The 15,470-nt window shown below is 46.3% G+C and overlaps 1 protein-coding gene across 4 annotated transcripts in view; it reads left to right on the top strand.

Moving 5' to 3' along the window:
- The window catches only part of SECISBP2L (SECIS binding protein 2 like), a 989,501-nt gene that overhangs the window by 593,247 nt on the left and 380,784 nt on the right, over positions 1 to 15,470 (top strand). The gene's annotated exons all lie outside the window — the stretch shown is intronic.

Consider the following 15,470-nt stretch of genomic DNA (forward strand, 5'->3'; position numbering starts at 1 on the left):
CATTTAACAGAGAAAGAGAAGGATAATACTGAAGACTTATTTGTAGGGCAATTTGCAGAATGGTTTAGTTGTACCACCATCATCATAACCAACTAGTACCCATTTCTGTTTTTTTACACCAAAGTACAATCAATACCTTCAACCTTGTATTAATTTGGGAGGTTTAAATTAAATTGCGACCAAGAAGATATAGCCTTTAAATCTCTTCATGGATATCTTGGAGTCTGTCTACGGGAGTATGAGCCTGTGTTAAACTTAATATACAAGGTGCCTATCTGTTGCATAGAAAGGATGGTGTTTAGTAGAAAATGGCTGTCCGCTCCCCATTTGGGGAATTTAAATATCATGTAATGTCATTTGCGTTGTGTAGTCGTCCTGCCATTTTATAGCTTTTATGGATTCAATATTTTCTCATGTCTTGAAGCATTTTACATAGTCTAAGATGGATTATGTTCTTGTGTTTTTGAAGACAGTTGCAGAACATCAGGAACATGCGAGTTTGGCTTTATCAAGTCATCGGCAACATCATTGATCTTAGACAAAGTTGAAAGTGACACAAAAACAAATGAATCCAAGGAATTCAAATATCTTTATCTATAAAACTCCTTTAGTTTTGACAACATGGATTTTATTTCAGCCAATGAGCATTCTTTTTGACAAATATAGTTAGGTGTAATGAGAATGTCTCATGACTGTGCCATTTTTAGTGATATGGGAGTTAAGATTAAGTTGAGTTCACTTTTTCCATGCTTTTGGTGGCCAACTTTTCATTTTTTGTTCAAGAATTATTTTGCTTATCTTACTTGTGCCCAACATAAATCAGGGCATTCTGAGCCTTTTTAGATATGTATATCAGTTACCAGTGGCTTCTGAACCAATGCATATGATTGTTCCAGATTTTTTTTTTAAAATCTTTTTATTAACAAAATAATCCAAAAAAGCATCAGGTGTCTCTAGGGATATGTGTAAGCAGAGCATGTCTCATCTGGAGGTAACGGTAGTGTTCACTATCATGAAGGCTGTATTGCTGCTTAAGAGAATTAAATGTGTGCACTGTTCCCTTCCCCCATCCGTCTTTAATCTGTGTAATCCCTATAAGGTCCTACTTGTTAAACCCCATAATGGAGTGGCAAGTGTGAATTTTCCTTCCCACCCGAGATGTCTGTTGGCCGCGTGCCACACATGGCACTGCGTGCGCCGTTGGTCCTGCTAGGGGAAACCGGCGAGATCTGGCATACAGAGCCCTGGTAAAATCATACCCTGGCACCTGCTAGCGGTCCATAGCATAGCCCGGATCCCCGGGGGGCCCGTACATGACTTGATTCACTACTGCCAGCTGGGAGGCCCAATAGTATTTCCGTAGGTCTGGCAATCCTATCCCCCCGTCATACCAGGGAAGGGTACGTTTAGTGAATGCTATTCGGTGTCTACCGTCCCATAGAAGCCGTCTTTGAAGGGCCTCTATCTCCCTGAAATAGGACGCCGGTACTGGGTCCATTGTATTCTGGAGTGCATACAAGGATCGAGGAAGGGCCATCATCTTAAAAAGCACTGCTCTGCCCAGGAGGGAGAGCGGAAGAGCCATCCAGCGCTCCACATCACTCCGAAAACGGGTCAAAGGGAGGGCCTAAATTATTAGCATACCTTAGCTTCGCTTCGAGCGTGACATAGATACCGAGGTATCTTAACCTCAACTGCTCAATTTGTATTGGGCAGGCCTGCTGTAGTATTGGTGGATCACCCCTAAGGACGAAGAGCACCGATTTCGCCCAGTTTATTGCGAAACCGGAATACCTCCCGAATATAGCTGGCACACCCAGATAGCAACTAAGGGATCCCCTGGGGTTTGTAAGGTAAAGCAGGATATCGTCCGCATATAAAGAAATTTTGTCCTCCCAGTCCAATGTCCACCGCAGGCCTCGTATCGAACGGTCCCACCGGATCGACGCCGCCAAGGGCTCTAGGGCAAGAGCAAACCAAAGCGGGGACAAGGGACACCCTTGTCTCATGCCTCTACCGAGAGGAAAGTCAGCAGACTATTTACAACTACTCTAGCTAGGGGATTTGCGTCCAGTAGACGTACCCAGTTAACAAACCCTGGACCAAAGCCCATCTTCTCCAGTACTGCAAATATGTAGGGCCACTCAACTCTATCAAATGCCATGGTGGAGTCTAAGGAGACCAATACTGCCCGTTCCTGGATCGTCGGGGCCCTACCCAGTATCCCATGCAGTCTGCGCAAATTGAGGGCCGTATAAAGATGGGGCATGAACCCGGATTGATCCGTGTGTATCAAGTTGGTGATTACCCTGACCAATCGTGTCGCAAGTAACATCGCAAGGATTTTGGGCTCGCCGTTTAGCAGCGAGATCGGTCTGTATGAGGAACAGAGCGTCTTGGGTTTACCCGCCTTGTGGATGACCACAATGTTGGCCACCCGCTGGTCATATGGGAGCTGGCTCCTCTCTCTACTCTCCAAGAACATAAGGCAGAGAAACGGGGCGAGCTTGTTAGCACTTAGTTTTTACAGTTCTATAGGAATTCTGTTCGGGCCGGTAGCCTTTCCGGAGTGCTCCCTTCTGATGGCCTCGCCACTTCGTCATCCGTGAGGGAGGAATCTAAATATTCCCGGTTTTCATCCGAAAGCGTGGGCATTCGGATGTCCCTAATCATCATACTATTGTCTTCCTCTGTGTACCCTCCGGCCAAGGTATAAACCCAGCCATAATATTAAGCTAACTCTTCTGCAACTGCCTGTGGGTCGGTGACTATCGTGGAGTCCGTTCCCTGTAGTTCTGGCACCAGTCTTGATGCCCACTCTACCTTCTCAAGCCACGCAATCAATTTACCGGCCTTGTCCCCATGCTCGTATATTCTGCTCTGAGTATCGGCGTTCTGAGCTATGGCCTTGTCTCTTGCGAGGCCTCTATAATAGTCTTGTCGCAATTTTAAGAGGTGCATACTCTCAGGAGTTGCTGCCCTAGCTACCTCTTCGTCTAACTTTATCACTTCTGCCTCCACTCTTTCCATTTCCGCTTGGCGCTTCTTTTTCTTCCCTGCTTCCAATGACAGTACCTCCCCCCGAATGACGGTCTTGTACGCTTCCCACAGGGTCTGCGACAAGTCCACTGTGCTGCTGTTCTCTTGGAAATATCAATCTGTGATCTTAACGATCTCTTTCTTGGTGACTGGGTCCTTCAGCTGCCATGCATTAATGGGAGCCACTCTACCCTCTGCAAAGTGGCCAACCTCCATCTGAAGCCATATGGGAGAGTGGTCTGAGACCCTTCTCCCCAGGTGTCGCGCCTCCCTAACCACGGCAGCCTGGGCCGCCGGTACCAGAATATAGTCAATTCTAGACATGCTGTGGTGCACAGCGGACACATGCGTATAGTGTACCCTAGTTGGGTTACGTATCCTCCAGCCATCCACAAGCCCCGTCATTTCTAGGAAGTCGGGAAGCCACTTCTGTGCCGGCCTCAGCGCTCTGGACGGGTGTCTGTCCACCTCCCCGTCCACCACTGCATTAAAGTCTGCCCCCAGCACCAGGAGGCCCAAAAGCAAAGCCAGGAAGATAGCACATCCTCCACCAAACTAGCTGTCTTGATGTCCAAGGATTTCACCTTTTCGTTAACCTTAGAGAGGTTTGCACATATGAGGTTAATCTCTATTGAGACAGTGTCAAGTTTAGTGTCCAGTGCTGCCATCTGTTGCCCAAGGGAGGATTTAATTCCTGTTATTGCCACCATGACATCCGACATCAGGTCCGTCCAAGGTCCCGCTGAGTCTCCTCCGCTCACCGTGCCGTTCCTCGAATCGGACGGAGAGCTTTTTGGCATCGTGTAGCGGTGAAGTGTATTCGACTGCACTTGTTTCGGCCCCATCGATACTCTGGACGAGTGCTTCTCCACATCTGGTTTAGTCGCCATTTCGCACACTGCTCTCGCCACTTCCCCAGTTTCGGCCCAGGGGGCAGTCAGGGATATCTCTTCCCAGCCTCGCCAGGGGCACGCGCGTTGGTTCACCGGGCCTCCCAGGATCAGTATTCCTATATTCAGCGGGGGAGAGGGTGGCAAAAGGCAACTGACCACAACCCAGGTCCTGGCACACCGGCTCTTCCCCAACGATATGTTGCTTCTGGTCTGGGCGTCTTTATCCAGGTCCACACGTTGCCCCAGGCCTCTCGAGTTGTCCAAAGGCCCCCCTGTGGGACCCCAGTGTGGTTCCCCAGGTCTGTCTCCTGGATTATTGTCTCCCCCTCACGGTGGCAACTGGCACCAGGCTATAGCACTCCAGCACTCCTGGCTCTCCTCTGCCTCTTAATCCAAAGAAGCACCTTTTAGTTGCTCAGGCTCTCTCCTGGTCGCCCCCTGACAATAGCGTGAGAGGAGAGGGGGCGCCCTTTTCACCAATGCAGTTCCCCCTGCTCGCCTCCCCGCCGCTCACCTCCCCGGTTTCCTGCTTGCTGTTTCTGCTCGCGGGTGGACCCGACCGGCGGCTTCCATCCAGGCTCTCACTGTTTTGGCACTGTGCGGCGGCCGCCTTTCAACTTTAGTCCCCGGCTGAAGGCCCAGAGGAGGCTTGGAACTGCGCGGCCCGTATCTCGGGCTTGTGGCGTCACCAGAGAGGCAGACTCGGCTCCCGATGAACTGTGTACCTTCAGCGAGCCATCCCCAGGCTCAGATAGCAGGATATTATGCAGGATGATGAGGCCGGGGAAAGGGTCCCGGAGCAGCCGAGAGCTCACGCAGCCATCTTGATCAGGCGCGTAGCTCCTCCCCCGATTGTTCCAGATTTAATAATGGATCTTCCGCCTTCAGAATGGTATTATGCAATAATGATTAGAATAAAAACTTTTTAAATGATAACCACTTAAAAAAAGCTACCAGGTGAAGAAAAAAAGGGCAGGTATTTTTTAACTATTACTTATCAGCTTCATGGATCACCTCATTCTATCATTTCGGATGGAATTACTCGATATATTTAACATTTTTAGAGAGCTCTGTTTAAGGTATTGCTAGTTAAGCAAGTTCTCTTTTTTCTGCCTATCCTCAGGCAAATGGGGAAAAATAGAGACCTAATCAGAGTTTTGAGCAATATTCGTGATGCTGCTCTGATGTAACTTATGATAATTGGGCTTCCTGTTTACTAGTTGTGAATTATTCTTATAAAAATGCAACTCTTAGTGCTATCCAAGGTTTAACCCTTCTTGCATAAGAAAGGAATTCATCCTGAAGTACTGGGTTTTTCAGAACCGGTAACCCAGCGGTGCCAGGGACAACACCCTAAGACTTCGAGTCCTTCCTGCTTTAGACTACAGAAACACGGAGTCTTCTTGGTGAAGTCAAAGATCAAATTTATTGGCTGCAGCCAGTAACAGTGTATCCTAGAAGTACAACATGGTGTATATTCTCAGGAGACTGCTCAATCTTACAAAGCCAGCCTTCTCTTTTTATACAAGATATTATGCTTCAGGCAAACATTCCTTATTTTACAGTTGACCATTCACATATTTTCACTACAAAGGAAAAGCAGAGTCATGATGACAATCCCACATTTCAGTTTGATCAGCCCAAAATAAATCACCCGGCAAGGCCCAACATTTTCATCAGATATCGACGGACCCCCAATAAATTCGGGCACCTCCTCCTCGTAAAGCAGGTCATAAAGTAGGAAACTGGGACAGGTGTGTGTAAGATCAGGCGTGGTTTGTGTGTGATCAAAGGTTTATGGCATGTTGTGCCTTGATACTATCTCAATCGGCCACTGGGAGAGGAACTGACCAAACAGGTTTGGCCTTGGGCAGTGGAGTCCGCTTGCCCAGGTCGTGCAGGAGTCGGTAAAGGTGTACGTGTCCTTCAGATTAGTTTTTGGCCTTAGTCACCGGCCTATGTGAGGGCAATCACAAAATGGCTGCCGTTCACAAAATGGAACCCGAGGGTTCAGGACGGAATCTCTGTTTTCAGGGTGATCTCGTGACTCGAATACGACGAAAATACTCGTGCATAGTATACTCGTCATTCTCGGTCTGCTGATATCAAAATCGTCATGATACGACGATGGTTATAACACGGGTGCGGAATTTTCAGTACCACAGACCCTCCTTTTGCCCTTACATAGGCAATAACCTATACTCACGCTAGTCTGAGTCCAGGTCTATATTCATAAAGTCATTGAGATGTTGCTGTAGCATCATCCTATTACTTAGCTCGTCCCTCGATACAGGTTTCCTTACACACGATGTAGCACAGAGGCCACATATAGCAGGAGCACACTGTACGCACAGACAGAATAGGAAAAGAATGGCTAAGATCATCCCAATGACCATCAGAATCTTCCTTCCCCAGGCGGATAACAGTTCCCAGAACCACCCCATCAACGACCAATCTCCTTTATCCACATGAATAGATTCAGAGATCTTATGTAGTTTGGAGATGGCCTGGTACACTGTTGGAGCGTTATCTGGATTGAAAACACAGCAACTCGATTGGATCACTTTACATACCCCACCTCGGTCTGCAAGTATGACGTCTAACGCGACCCTGTTCTGAAGGGTCATAAGACGATCCGACTGGAGCTCAGCAGTCAAGCTACTAAGGGCACCGGCAGTTTCAACTACGGTGGATTCAACCACTCTTTCCAATTGCCTTATGTTCCTGCTGTTGACCATGGGTCCCCAAAACGGCAGAAAACCCTTTACAAAGTCTCCAAATTCTTGTCCTGCAGTGTCTTCTTTGCTGAGGACACCTCTAACTATCCTTGTCTTATGGTAATCTGCCGCAGCTGTATAGGTGGGAGGCAACAGGAACGAACCAAAACATGTGCCCGAAAAGTCAGGGGGCAACCATGTATAGGCTCTATCATGACAGATGAAATAGGTACCCCTATCTGCTAGGAACGAAGGGGAAGTCTGAGACGCAAAAACATACGTCTCGTCGCAGATACTCTTCCCTAGTTGAGCTCCGGGATTCTTGCCATTACCTTGCAGACATAGGTGACCCTGATGGGGTACAATCCAAATCGGGGAGGATCTCTTAGTTTGCTGTTTCTCACTCAGAGTAACTCCATATCCGGTCACGTTCCATCCAATGTATGCTAGTGTCTCATCTCTCGGGATAGTCTCATAGGAAGTATCTTCCCTAATCATATCTACTATACCCTTAACTAGAGCACTATTCTTAGGATTATCTTTCACAGAACGTAGGGGGTAGACTACATGTGCGTAAATGAACATTGTCCTGTATGCCCACACAGAACCATTATGGCTAAAATGCAGGACCAGATAAGGGATACCTTTGTCAGTTGTGTGAGGCATAAGACCACACACCCAACAGTTAGTCATGTTCATTACTAGTTGGTGTTGGTGTAAAAGCTGAACAAAGGAGTTATTAATAAACTCTAATCTCCTAACGGACTCATGTTCAGGAAAAGGGTGGAAAGAATGCAAGGAAACAGTAGGAGCAGGTATGGGCTGTGTAGTGGGTGCAAATGTCACTCAAAGAGTATAAAACATATCCTATTAAAAACATCATTACACTGAACGACATAAAAATGCATAATATCAAAAAATGTTTCTTGGTCATCATTCTGCATATTCTGGCTTTAAAGTTCATTGTTTTGGCAGGTCTCTCCATCTCGAAAAACTCCATCCTCTCTAATTGCTGCTCGCGATGGTAGGGTGTTCTATGCTAAAGAATGCTTCTGTCAGTCCAGGGCAGCTCCCTTAGACCAACCAGAACCGTCGACCTAACGTCTTCGGCTGCACCCCAAAGACTTGGGCAACCGCGACCCTACAGCTGAACCCGGATGGTGGTTCGAAAAACAAAAATAAAAAAGTTTCTCAGATGGAAGAGCTGCACTTTCAAAAATAAAGAAAAGGAATTTTTTTTATTAGTCCATAGTTTGCGGCCTCAGGTTATAGCGTCTTTTCCCAGGTAATGTCTGGTCTTTTAACAGGAGTTCAGGCTCTGTAGTGTCCAATCGGATTGACGGTGGCACAGCTTCCTGCAAAAGATTGTCACTTTCTCGTTCAGAAATTGTTCCTTTTACACGTGCATCGCTGAATGGCAGAAAACGAGGCACAGTCTCAGTCTCAGAGTCAGCGATACCCTCCTGGACCCACCGGTCGTACGGCAGAGGCAAAGGGACCCTCTTGCAGTGTACACCGTGGATCCAGTTCTTTTTCCCTTCCACTCGAACGGCTGATCTCGTTGAGAGAAGAACTAGATGGGGGCCGGTCCACCGGGGCTGGTCATTCTTTGTCCGTTGAAAATTCTTGACCAGCATCCAGGATCGATATGATGTCCTGGAGTGTCAGAGACCTGAGGCAGAGTATCGTGAACCTGTTGGTGTAAAACACGCAATTTAGCCGTCAATTCATACAAATAGTCAAGCAGTACAGGGTGTTCGATCTCACTGAATTTTGTCGGCCTTGGCACTCCCCATATGTTGGCCGGACGGCCGAACACGATTTCATACGGACTAAGTCCCACTCGCGAATGCACAGTCATTCTTGTTGATAGGAGTGCTAATGGTAAGGCATCGGGCCATTTAAGGCCAGAGCTTGCTTGTATCTTGGCCAGTTTAAGTTTTAGAGTGCCGTTGTAGCATTCTACTAGTCCAGCTGATTGGGGGTGATTTGCAGCGTGAAATTTTTGCTGGATACCTAGCCCTTCACATACTTTCTTCATCACTCGACCCACAAATTCACTCCCATTATCACGCCAGACCATTCTCGGCAAGCCAAATCTAGGGAAAAATTCTTTGACAAGGGCTTTAGCTGTGGATAAGGCAGTGTTGTCTTTCAGGGGATATGCTTCTACCCATCTCGAAAAGGCACAAACAACAACGAGTACGTATTTCAAATTGTTGCACCTTTCCATGTGGATGAAATCTAGCTGCAAAGCCTCGAACGGATACGTTGGAGGCGCAAAATGACCAGCTGGAGTTGGGGTTCCCCTACCAGGATTGTATTTCAGACATACCATGCAATTCTTGACCACATTCTCTGCACACTTAGGAATTCCAGCATTTTGCCATACTGGAGCCAACAACTTACAAATCCCTTTCACACTGATATGAGCCATTCCATGGGCCATTGTAACCACTGCAAGCACATACGTATCGGGTAACAACCACCTCTGATGTTCTGACAATTCAACCCAACAACCATTTGCATCCATTTTACCCTTACTCCCTCTCCACACACTCAACTCTTTCTCTGTAGCTTCAGCTTGAATAGACTTCACACACTCTATCGTGTCTTCACACATTCCAACGTCACCAACCCATCTTGCAGGGCCTGCAACATACATTCGACTCATCACATACCTTGCTGTTTCTTTTGCGACTTCATCAGCAAATGCATTTCCACGACCAACATCGTCAGTAACCTTCTTGTGCGCACTGCATTTCACAATCGCAACTTGCAACGGCAAAGTAAGTGACTCAAGAAGCTCATTCACCAACTGACCATGTTGTATCTTGGCTCCATGCAAAGTCAGGAACCCACGTTCTTTCCACAATCGTCCAAAACTATGAGCCACACCAAATGCATACTGGCTGTCGGGTTACTTTCATTCCTTTCGACAACACACACGCTCTCGTAAGTGCAATCAACTCTGCTGCTTGAGCTGAATTATGTGGGATACGTGCAGCTTCAACAATCGTATGCAAAGTTGTAACAGCATATGCTGCAGTCGTATCTCCATTCGGAAGCTTGAAGCATGAACCATCCACCCATAATGTACCATCACACTTCACAAGAGGAGTGTCCTGAAGATCTATTCTCCCTTTCGTTTCTTCTTCTGTTCTGAGAAAACAATCATGCTGTTCAGAAACATCTGTCTCTGCTATAATCGGCAACAACGTAGCTGGATTCAACGTGTTGCATCTTTTTATGTGCACATGACTCGCTAACAGTGTTAACTCGTAACCTGACAATCGAGCACTAGTTAAGTGCTGTGTCTTGGTCCTGTTTAACAACGTGTCCACTGCATGTGGAACCATCACAACCAATGTATTATTCATCACTAACCCAGCAGACTGCTGAATAGAAACAGCTGCTGCCGCTGTGGCTCTTAAGCAACTCGGCAACGCTTTAGCTACCGGGTCCAAAGTCGACGAAAAATACGCGCATGGACGCTGCTTGTTTCCGAACAACTGTGTCAACACTGACAATGCACAACCTTCTTTCTCATGGACATACAATGTAAAGGGCTTACTGTAGTCGGGGGGTACCCAACACAGGAGCCGAACATAATGCATTGCGCAATTCGGAAAAACTTTTCTGACACTCTTCAGACCATGGAAGGGAATTCGGTGTATCTTTACAAGTTAATGCCACCAAAGGTTTGGCCAACAAAGAAAAATTCGGTATCCATTGTCTGCAGTATGATGTAATACCCAAGAAAGCACGCACTTCTCTCTGTGTCCTTGGTACGCTCAATTTCGCTATTGCCTAAATTCTTTCTGGGGTCAGTTTCCTTCCCTCCTTCGATAAGAGATGACCTAAGTAGGTCACTTCTTGTTGACAATATTGCAACTTTGAAAGAGACACTTTGTGATGTAACTCAGACAAATGGCGCAACAATGACAACGTGGCTTCTTTACAGATTTCCTCAGTATCTGCAGCAACAAGCAGATCATCAACGTACTGAATAAGGGTAGCGCCATCAGGTAAAACAATCGTATCAAGTTGTGTTTTCAGAGCCTGACTATATATCGATGGGCTTTCACAGTAGCCCTGGGGAGCGCGTTTGAAGCGGAAGCTTCGGCCTCCTAAACTGAAGCCAAAAATATCCCTACTCTCCTCGGCAATCGGGATGCTGAAGAAAGCATTCTTCAAGTCAATCACCGAGAACCAAGTTGCAGAAGCTGGAATCATGGTCAATAGGGCAGTTCTATCAGGAACAACTGGAAATTGTGGCACAACTATTTTGTTCACCTCTCTAAGATCAATCACGAACCTGTAAACAGGTGGCTGAGAAGGGTCGGTACACTTCAAAACAGTCAGAACAGGACTATTGCAAACGTTGCCTCTTGTCTCTTCAATTACATCTTTTTCAATCAAATCGTAAATGATCGCTAGCAAAGCTTTTTCACCTTCACTAGAAATCTTGTATTGGGGAATGCGTGGCATTTTAACATTGGCTTTCAATGTCACAACATATGGCGGTATTTCCAAAAGACCCACATCATTAGGACCAGTAGCCCAAAGAATATCAGGAAGAAACGACAATTCTGTCGGAAGTTTATCCTTTGACAAATACATTGGAGAGACCACTTTCTTACCCAGTGTAAGTTGTACTCCCGAAGGAGAACAATACAAAGTCGCATACAATCTTTTCAACAGATCCAATCCTAACAAGTTTTCACCACAACCTGTTGTCAGAATAAGGGGTGCTTCTAATTTACAAGGTCCAACAGAAAGGGACATAGGGCTAGAAATCGGGTTTCTAACCGGGGCGCCAGAAAAACCTACTGAAACATTCATTTCGCCAGACAAAGGTGCGCCAGGGAGTTTAGAGTGCATAATAGAACTCTTTGTAGCACCAGTATCCAACAGAAAAGGCTCTGACACACCTGATGTAATCACCTCAACGTAAGGTCCATTCTGATCTACTGGAACTGAAACAACTCCCTCTCTTTGTCTATGGCTGTCCTAGCAATCATTACCTTCCAGATTCTCATCTTCTGCATAGTAGTCTAGTCATCAGTATAGTACTGAGCTGTCCTACCAGATGCGTTATTCTGCTCATCAAAACTATTCATTGAATTTTGAGTCGGAAAGGAACGTGCGTTCTGGGGGAAATTTCCACGTCCTCTACCTCTAGGAGCTTGTTGAACACCTCGACCTTTTGCAACAGAAGCACCATTCATACGCTGTAACAAAATAGGGCAACTATACTTGAAATGACCCTCTTTTTTACAATATGAACACTGATTGGGACCTACAGGAACACGCTGTTGAGGATACTCGCACCTTTGCGAGTTCCTCTGAAACTGTTGAGGTTACTGATAGTTACTCTGACCACCACGTGGCGGGTACGCTTGTTGTAAAAGAACCTTTGTCTTTAACTCTTTAGTTTTCTTGTCGGCTCTATCCTTCTCATCTTTATCTCGATTTTCATAGTACTGTGCAGTAGCCAATATCTGTGCTGAAGAGGAAACGGCCCAAGAACTTTCTGAATCCTTTAATTTCTTACATAACTCGGGTAACAAATTATGCACAAACTTGTCAACGAACAACCGTTGACCACCTTCTGTACTCATATCTTGACCACTGTGGTCGATAAACGTTTCTTCAAACCTGGTGAAGAAATCAGACACTGTTTCGCCTTTCTTCTGCTTACACGCAGACAATTTGTCCCAATTCACTCGCATCGCAGGCATTAAAGTCTTCATGTAAGTAATTATCCTACCAGGGAGGTCTGCCACTAAAGGTTCGGGTTTAGCACCACCAACTTGTCTGCCATCAGCAGCAGCAATATTAACCCATGTATCACCTAACTCCTGGTCATGATCCGCATGACGAATCTTTCCCCATAAAGGCTGTGGAACAACATTTCCAAACAACATGTCTATGTCGGCTAAATTCATAATACATGAGCCTGCGGTCTGTGATAATTCCTTGTAATACCCTGCAGGGTTTTTACGTGGGTCAGGCAATGTCTGTTTAAGATCGAAGACTTCAGCTCGCCTCCATGGAACATGTACCCAAACACGCTGAAAATGAGGCAGAATGGGCGGATTAACATTTGGGTCCCCGTCTCTCCAAACTGGGGGAACTTCCCTCATTGGATATTGTTTCACTTTCCTTTTAACGGAGGAATCAGGCTCAAACAACGACTGAGAAATACCCTCACTCCTAAACGACAACAATGTCGGAACTGCTTTCTTAACATCTGAACCCACAATTGTGCCTTTTGCAAACTTGAACCGTATACGACACAACTCAGGCGGATTGGGTTCCAAATCATTTTCCTCTAAATCCTCACAAAGAAAAGCACACATTTTCTCAAAAACATACCTCTGCTTTGGTGCTTCCCACTGATGGAAGACATCCATAACAGACTCTAGCTCATATCTTGTCGGTCGGTAATCCATTTATGTGCCAAATAATTCAATGTTTCCTGCTCTCTAGAGTCAGGCAGTTGACTACGCAACTGTTTACGCGCCAAGACAGGGGTCATACTTGATGCCCCAAAGAGAGGAAATAGAAGACTAGCAACAGTGTCAGTCATTCTCTGTCGAACGGAAGGAGAAGTCGACGAGAGAACAGGAGGAAAAACAGGGTGAGGCAAGGCAGGCGTAGATGCTGAAGCAGATGTAGTATCAGGAGGAATACCAGAAAAGGTAGTCGATGTAGTAGGCAAGATCGTAGGAAGTACAGGGAGAGCAGGTAGCAAAGTCGGCGGCCCTTGAGGAGGCTGCGCCAGGGGAATAGGAGCCAACTGAAGAGGAGCTGGCGGCTGTGGAAGAACTTGAAGAAAAACAACCGGAGGTTGCACAACTAAAGGCTGCGGAGGTGCAGTAGCACTCTGCGCATAGGGGGGTGGCGAACTCAATAAGTGTGACATTAGGGGGTCTTTTTCAAGTTCTTTTGCTGCATCTTGCTGAAGAGGCGGCAAAACTGGATAACATTTATCAATCGCCATTTTACGTTGCCTGTGCAACTGCTCACTTGCCTGTTCTTCTTCGTTATCTTTATACTGCGTAGCAGCTTGCATTATCGAAATACCCTTTTCTCTTTTATTTTTCTTTGCTAATTTAATTTCTTTCTGTTTGGCTTCCTTACGCCAGAGGCGGAAAGAGTCAAACATTGCCGGCCGGGCTTTCTTCTTGAAAAGTTTAACCTCGAGATTATCTAAGATTTCCGTGTCAAAGCTACCATATTGGGGCCATTTTAGAACACCATCCGTTCTGGTGTATCGGATCCATACTTCATTATATGTGATTGGGCCTACGCCATGCTTCACATACAGTTCATATGTTGGAGTTCCAATCGGAGGAACCGGACACGAGTCCTCCAATCGGGAATCCCTATTACAACCAAGACAAAACATGTTTCCAAGTCTGCTAAGACCAGGCATCTTCGCTCACTAGTCTAGCTTCAAACTTCAAAGGATTATCGAATATGATAGTCTCGTGAATACACGAGTCCCTCTGCTTTGGTTCTTGCAAGTTCCAAATCAAAGATCCCAAGGGGATACCCAAACTAAGAACCAAACTAAGGACTGGGAGACGCTCCACTTATACTTAACTGAGGTATCGATGACGTCACCAGAAGACTCGTCTATCGTTTCGCTTTACCAATCATCAAGGGTCCAAAACAGGGCGATAGTCAGGGCAGCAGTCCTTCGTAGCCGTCGGGAAGCGGGGAACCTCGCAGCAAAGACTTTCGGACCACGTCGACATGCAGGGGTCGATGAAGTGGCGGCCTTCCTCCAGAATTTTCACACGAAGCTCCTCACGAACCTCTGGCTTGGACCGGTACCGCTGATATCGCCCCACGTTGGGCGCCAACTGAAGTACTGGGTTTTTCAGAACCGGTAACCCAGCGGTGCCAGGGACAACACCCTAAGACTTCTAGTCCTTCCTGTTTTAGACTACAGAAACACGGAGTCTTCTTGGTGAAGTCAAAGATCGAATTTATTGGCTGCAGCCAGTAACAGTGTATCCTAGAAGTACAACACGGTGTATATTCTCAGGAGACTGCTCAATCTTACAAAGCCAGCCTTCTCTTTTTATACAAGATATTATGCTTCAGGCAAACATTCCTTATTTTACAGTTGACCATTCACATATTTTCACTACAAAGGAAAAGCAGAGTCATGATGACAATCCCACATTTCAGTTTGTTCAGCCCAAAATAAATCACCCGGCAAGGCCTAACATTTTCATCAGATATCGACGGACCCCCAATAAATTCGGGCACCTCCTCCTCGTAAAGCAGGTCATAAAGTAGGAAACAGGGACAGGTGTGTGTGTGTAAGATCAGGCGTGGTTTGTGTGTGATCAAAGGTTTATGGCAAGTTGTGCCTTGATACTATCTCAATCGGCCACTGGGAGAGGAACTGACCAAACAGGTTTGGCCTTGGGCAGTGGAGTCAGCTTGCCCAGGTCGTGCAGGAGTCAGCAAAGGTGTACGTGTCCTTCAGATTTGTTTTTGGCCTTAGTCACCGGCCTATGTGAGGACAATCACAAAATGGCTGCCGTTCACAAAATGGAACCCGAGGGTTCAGGACGGAATCTCTGTTTTCAGGGTGATCTCGTGACTCGAATACGACGAAAATACTCGTGCATAGTATACTCGTCCTTCTCGGTCTGCTGATATCAAAATCGTCATGATACGACGATGGTTAAAACAAGGGTGCGGAATTTTCAGTACCACAATCCAAGAGTTTTTCCTTCTTGTACTGAGCCTTTGGTTCCAGCAGCTACTGATTGTTTGAATAAATTACAGAGGC

Source organism: Lissotriton helveticus, chromosome 3_2 (genome assembly GCF_964261635.1).
Source record: "Lissotriton helveticus chromosome 3_2, aLisHel1.1, whole genome shotgun sequence".
In the NCBI taxonomy this organism is placed as follows: Eukaryota; Metazoa; Chordata; class Amphibia; order Caudata; family Salamandridae; genus Lissotriton; species Lissotriton helveticus.